Below are 6,904 nucleotides of genomic sequence, written 5' to 3'. Positions count from 1 at the left end.
GATATCCCTGCTACTGAAGTCGAGAAGGAGTCTGCTGCTGAAGTTATGAATGAAAAAGAAGTCCCTGTTGCTGAAGTTGAGATCCCTGCTGCTAAAGGAGAGAAGGATAAAGAAGTCCCCGCTGCTGAAGTTGAGGTAGAAAAAGAAGTCCCTAATGATGAAGCTGAGAATGAGAAAGAAGTCCCTAATGATGAAGCTAATGTTGAGTTTGACGCTGACAAAGTTGTGTCGACTGTTGTTGGGGAAATTAATTTGGGTGTGGTGGATGATAACAATTAATTTGTGTGTGGTGGATGATAACAAACAGTTTTATTGCTTAGTTTTAACTGCTTTTTACTTTAACAAATAATTTATGACAACTGTGTTGTTGCCTTGTGAATTTGGACGGGCAAATTTTTATAAGTGGTAGTTTATGACAAGGTTATTTAACTGTGGTGTTGCTCTGTGGATTTGAATGTGCTTTTGTTTATTATAGACTTGAGTTAATCTTTATGATTATCGACTATGAGTATGTAGTGAATGTTTATTATAGACTATGACTAAGATTTATGCGCAAACTCATATAAATAAAATTTGCTTCATATTCTTAATAATTCATCATACATCCTAAGTCCAAATAGCAGTTGATATATAGACTACGCAACTATTTGTCTAAACAGACTATAATTAAATGAAATAAAAAAAATAAAAAGACTTAATGCTATTTTAACACTATATTAACACTTGATTACATCATATTAGACTCTTCATCCATTATACACATGATACAAAGAACTTAGAACAAGTAATGGTCCTTAATCATCAAATATTTGCCTAAACAGGCTATAATTAAATTAAATTAAATAAATAAAAAGACTTGATGCTATTTTAACACTATATTAACACTTGATTGCATCATATTAGACTCCCCATCCATTATACACATGCTCCGAAGAGCTTTAGAACAAGTAATGGTCCTTAATCATCAAATATTTGCCTAAACAGGCTATAATTAAATTAAATTAAATAAATAAAAAGACTTGATGCTATTTTAACACTATATTAACACTTTATTACGTCATATTAGACTCCCCATCCATTATACAAATGATCCAAAGAGCTTTAGAACAAGTAATGATCCTCCTTGGAACAAGGTTGTGCTTTGAGAACATTAGCTTATTGTCAGACTTATTGATAGTAGTATTATAATTACCATTACTTGTTCTAAAGCTCTTTGGATCATGTGTATAATGGATGGGGAGTCTAATATGATGTAATCAAGTGTTAAGATAGTGTTAAAATAGCATCAAGTCTTTTTATTTATTTTATTTTATTTAATTATAGCATGTTTAGGCAAATATTTGATGATTAAGGACCATTACTTGTTCTAAAGCTCTTTGGATCATGTGTATAAAGGATGGGGAGTCTAATATGATGCAATCAAGTGTTAATATAGTGTTAAAATAGCATCAAGTCTTTTTATTTATTTAATTTAATTTAATTATAGCCTGTTTAGGCATATATTTGATGATTAAGGACCATTACTTGCTCTAAAGCTCTTTGTATCATATATATAATGGATGGGGAGTCTAATATGATGTAATCAAGTGTTAATATAATGTTAAAATAACATCAAGTCTTTTTATTTATTTTATTTAATTTAATTATAGCCTGTTTAGGCAAAATAGTGGCTTGGTTTATATATCAACTGCAGTAGAGTATAGACAAACTACTTAATCTATAATGTACTATTCTCATTGGCGATTATACACTTGTGGTATATTATAGTCCTATCCATGCCTTAGATTTACATAGTTTGGGGTTTGACTTTTTTTTTTTTTAATAATGAGCTTTACATTCACCAGGCTTCTCATTCCAAAACAGTCTCCTTTATTTACTTAGTCTATAATATACTATGCTCATTGGAGATTATACACTGTTGGTATATTATAGACCGATCCACGGTCCCTTAGATTTACGCAGTTTGGGATTTGAGATTTGACTTTTTTATTTTTTATTTTTTTAAATTATTTTTATGAGCTTTACATTCACCAGGCTTCTCATTCCAAAACAGTCCCCTTTAGTTACTTTGTCTATAATATACCGATGGTCTATACGAAGCTATAGCTTGTGGTTATTATAGATATTGTATTAGTTATTAATCAACTTAGCTTGTGGTTATTATAGATAAATATGGTAGTTGTTTGGTGTAACGACCCACCTGATCGTTATAGTGATTTTGACCAAATTACCCTTGTTTACCCTTCCCCAAGTCGCGTTAGTATGATATATGACTTAATATAGTCATTGGGTTGGGTTCCGCAAGGTTCAAGTATAATTGAGTCATTCATGGAGAAACTAGTTAAGTTGACGAGTTAGAGTTGACCACGGTCAATGTTGAGTTAGGATGACCCCGTGTCTATGTTTTGAAAGTTCTAACATGTTAATATGATGATTTTGAACTTGTTCACAAGTTTTGGTGAGGTTCCAAAGAGTTTCAGATGCGCTTGGGTTTTGTCGCGCTCGTATTCGGTGTTTTCGCCGGAGGTCTGTGGATAGAAACGGCTCCATATTGAGAATCCGACCTTTTTTTAGTGAGGTTTGAACCATTAGATCCTTATCAAAATTATGAAGCTATAGGAAAAAGAATCGACGCGTTTGGCCTCCGTTTGAGGGAGTTATGACCATTTTAGTGCGGACCTGTCCAGCAGGACCGCTATAGCGACCAAGAGGCCGCTATAGCGGTACCGCTGCAGCGGTATGGTGACCGCCGCAGCGGCCAACGGGGCCAGAATCTCTTATTTTAATATCCCAACTTCGAACCCTTATTCCCAATACCCCAAAGTCAGTTTTCAAGAGAGAAAGAGGCAAAATTCATTCCATTCTTAGGTGAAAGCATCTTAGAGGGTAAGTTCCCATTTTTATTCGTTCCTTTTCCTTTCTTCTTCAAGTTCCATGATTATTTTACGAGGTCCATCAATGGTGGGTGAAAATCCTAGAACCCTAGAATTAGTAAACCCTTAAATAATTGGTGGGTGGTTGATTTTGTTGTTGATTAATCATCTAGGAGTATAGATTATCACTTTCTAGGAGGAGAATTTGATTTCTTATGGTTGGAATTGCATGTTGAGAGTTAGGGTTCTAATAAAAATGGAAGCTCTATCCTAAAATCTATTTTAAGGGTAAAATTGATTAGAAACCCACGAATTGAAGGTTAATAACTGTAGAGATATAGGTTATGATTAATTCACCATTGAAGGATGGTTTCATCCAATAGAAAAAGGGTAGATGTAAGTGGGTCTTCTTCCCCAAACTGTTTTTCTTGTTTAAATACATGGTTGGTTGCTTACTTAGCATCATATTGTTAGACTTTGACCGTTATGAGGCGCTTCGAAAATAGAAGGCTCGTGTGGAGTAGTTCGTGGGCTTCTGTTCTGCATTCCAGGTAGGTTATGGCTTACTTTAGTTAGACTTTGATTAGCGAAACGTATGTATTGTATAGAATTGACGGGAGAAAGCATGATTAGGTCTTCGGACATGGTGTTTTGGTTGGATATTAGCTAGGTAGGTATGACTTCTGATTTTGTGGGCTCGTCGCTGTTAATTTCTGCACTGAAACATGAGGTGTAGTTGTATTCATACTGTGTCGATTCGGGATGGATTTCTATTCAGTTGATTATTGTTGATGGTGTCTTGTTGCCCTATTATTGTGATTAGACTTATTGCCTAAATTGTCGTGTTGTATTCAATTATCTCTTATTGTGACATATATTATCAGAGAAAGGAAGGATAATGAGTTTAGGCTTGAATTGTGATATAAACTTATGACAGTACGTAGATGAAAACTTGATGTATGATAGCTGTTAATGATAATATATAGAAAAGTGGAGCTTCTTGGTGATACAAGGCTTAGTTGTGAGGCGTACTTGTTATACATGTGGAAGTAAAGAGGGACATAGACTATTAGGTTAGTTGAGATGATTGTATGATTCATTTCATGGCTGAGTTGATCCAAGTATTGATATGACTTGTACCATCACTGTTGCTTTATTGACTTGTATTGATTTACCATGTTTACACTCATTTATGCATTCATACACTCATGCATGATGGAAATGGTTTGGAAGACTTGTGGCATGATGCCTTGTATTTGACATTGATATTGCTGATTGTTCATAGTCCATACATACTAATGAGCTGAAATACATTGAGACATACATTGTGATGTGAAATGGTACAGAAGTTAATATAATCTTGAGAAAAGACATGTTTTAACCCCTGAACTTGGCACGAAAATTCACTTTAGCAACTAAACTTAACTTCTATTTATTTACCCCCCTTAACAACTTACGTTTCAATTGTTTTCTACCCCAAATGCTGACGTGGCAAAAAAATATTAAGAGAGTGAAAAACAAAAAAAGTGGACTTGGCACTGTAGCTAAAATTTCCATGGCTGCCTGGTTGGTTTCTTTTCATCATAGATGTGTTAATGTGATTGAAGAAAAAAGGGAGAGAGGGTGGATTTCCATGGCTTCTTGGTTGGTTTCCACTGCTTCTTCTTCTTCTTCACAGCCCCGCCCCCGCCACAGCTGCTTCTTCTTCACAGCCCCCCCCCCCCCCCCCCCGCGCCACAGCTTCTTCTTCTTCTTCTTCACAGCCCCGCCCCACCCCACCCGCCACAGCCCCGCCCCCACCACCGTCCTTCTTCTTCTTCACAAATCCCTCTTTCTCTCTATATTCTCATCATTTTTTTCTTTTCATTTTCATCATTTTTTGGTTTCTTGATTTTGATTTTGTTTTCTTTCAAAAATAAAGTTATGGAAGAAATGGGTTTGTTAATAATAATACTAATAATGGCCAACAATAACAACAAAAACAACCAATTTGAACGAATTTTAGTGTAAGTGGGAGTAATGGTGGTGGAAGAAATGAGTTTGCTAGAAATGGTGGTGGTTGTGGATGTGGGTATTTTGATTTTCTTTCAAAAATAAAGTTATGGAAGAAATGGGTTTGCTAATAATGGTGGTGGAAGAAATGGGTTTGCTAATAATGGTGGTGGAAGAAATGGGTTTGCTAGAAATGGTGGTGGTTGTGGATGTGGGTTAAAGATGGTGGTGGTGATTTTTTTTTCTTTTAAGGAATTTGATGAAATTTGGTGGGGAGATGATGGTGGTGGTGGTGGGTGTGGGTTAAAGATGATGGTGATGATTTTTTTTAAGGGCAGTTCGTCCAATTTTTTGCGGCGGCGGCGGCGACACCGGCGGTGGCGGTAGCAGCGGCGGCGGCAGCGGCGGTGGCGGTGCAGCGGCATGGTGGTTGATAAAAGTAGGGTGAGGATGAGGAGAAAGAAGAAGAAAGAGAAAGAAAAAAAATAATAAAAGAAAAATAAAAAATGATGTGTTGGTAAGTTTGACATGGCAATGATGTGGCAACGACGTGGCAATGATGTGGCATTGACGTGGCGCGAGTGTAATACACCTCCCATTGTGAGAGTGGTATTATTTTTTTAGGGTGGAAAACAATTGAAACGTAAGTTGTTAAGGGGGGTAAATAAATAGAAGTTAAGTTTAATTGCTAAAGTGAGTTTTCGTGCCAAGTTCAGGGGTTAAAACATGTCTTTTCTCTATAATCTTCTTGATGAAATTGTGATACAAATTGATGACAATTGTGGTGAGAAGCTAATATGATCTTCTCGATGAAAATAATATACTACTTGATAATTGCTCATTAAGAGGGATGTAACAGTGTTTCTTGTATAATCGAGTGGCTCCGGGTCCGAGGCTCTTTCCGGAATGGAGGGTGTATAAGCTCAAGTCTGAGGTAAATTTCGGGCGGAGGGCAATAAGTGACTCGGGTCCGAGGAGTGTTCCGAAACGAGTGATACATGATGTGGATTCGTGACCGAGGTTCCTTCTGGGGCGGAGGATTTATGGCTCGGGTCCGAGGATTGTTTCGGAACGCGTGGTACAGGGACACCATGGGTCCCCTGCAGTTCATGACTACGGAGCAATGACATCAGTTAGCATGTGTATACAGTTCGAGTGATTGGTCAGTGCATTGCATTGTATTGCATTGCAGATTATCATATTTTGCATTGCACATCATTACATTTTATTCTGCATTATTATATAGCTCGTTTAGTTTTGCTTTTGGTGTGTTTGTTGAAACAACTGTTGTGGTATTGATATAATTATTGACTGAGTTAAAATGTGGATTAGTGACTCTACCTAGGGAAGGAACTTGGACTTGTGATTATCAGGTGAGATTATTGAAACTTGATAGACTGGTGGGGTAGAAGCTCCATCTTAGGTTGTGACTCTGTTATGGGATATTCTGTGACTTGGATTTGAGTATTAAGTGCTTATTTTTTTTTATCTTGTTGATTTTATGCTAATATACGTGAACTAATCTTAGTCGGCCTGTGATGCTTACCGGTACATAGTGTTTGTTCGGATACTACCTTGCTGCACTCTTTTTGAGTGCAGATTGTGTTCCAGAGATTTCATCCAGATTACATCTCTAGCTTGAAGCTAGTTTGCTCGATCAAATCCGAGGGTGAGCTTCTATCCATGCCATGCCACCTGAAGATCTCTCTGTTCAGATGTCTATTTTTATTCCAGACATTTTTTGTTATTATATTTGAGATATACTTCATTCTTTAGACATTTTTAGTTAGAGTTCTTATACGATGACTTTCAGATTCTGGGGATATAATAGTTAGACTTCCTCACTTGCATCATTTATTTATTTTGACTTGGTAGACTATATATTCATTCACATGTTCATTGATTTGTGTTAGTATAAATGATTAAAGAAATTAAAATTGGCTAGTGATTAAAGGGTTAACGGGTAAGGGTTCGCCTACTAGTGATAATAAAGTAGGTGCCCGCATGATCGGTAATTAGGGTCGTGATATTTGGTTATT

The sequence above is a fragment of the Lycium barbarum genome, chromosome 3 (assembly GCF_019175385.1).
Source record: "Lycium barbarum isolate Lr01 chromosome 3, ASM1917538v2, whole genome shotgun sequence".
Taxonomy (NCBI): Eukaryota; Viridiplantae; Streptophyta; class Magnoliopsida; order Solanales; family Solanaceae; genus Lycium; species Lycium barbarum.
Note: the sequence above shows the minus strand (reverse complement) of the source record.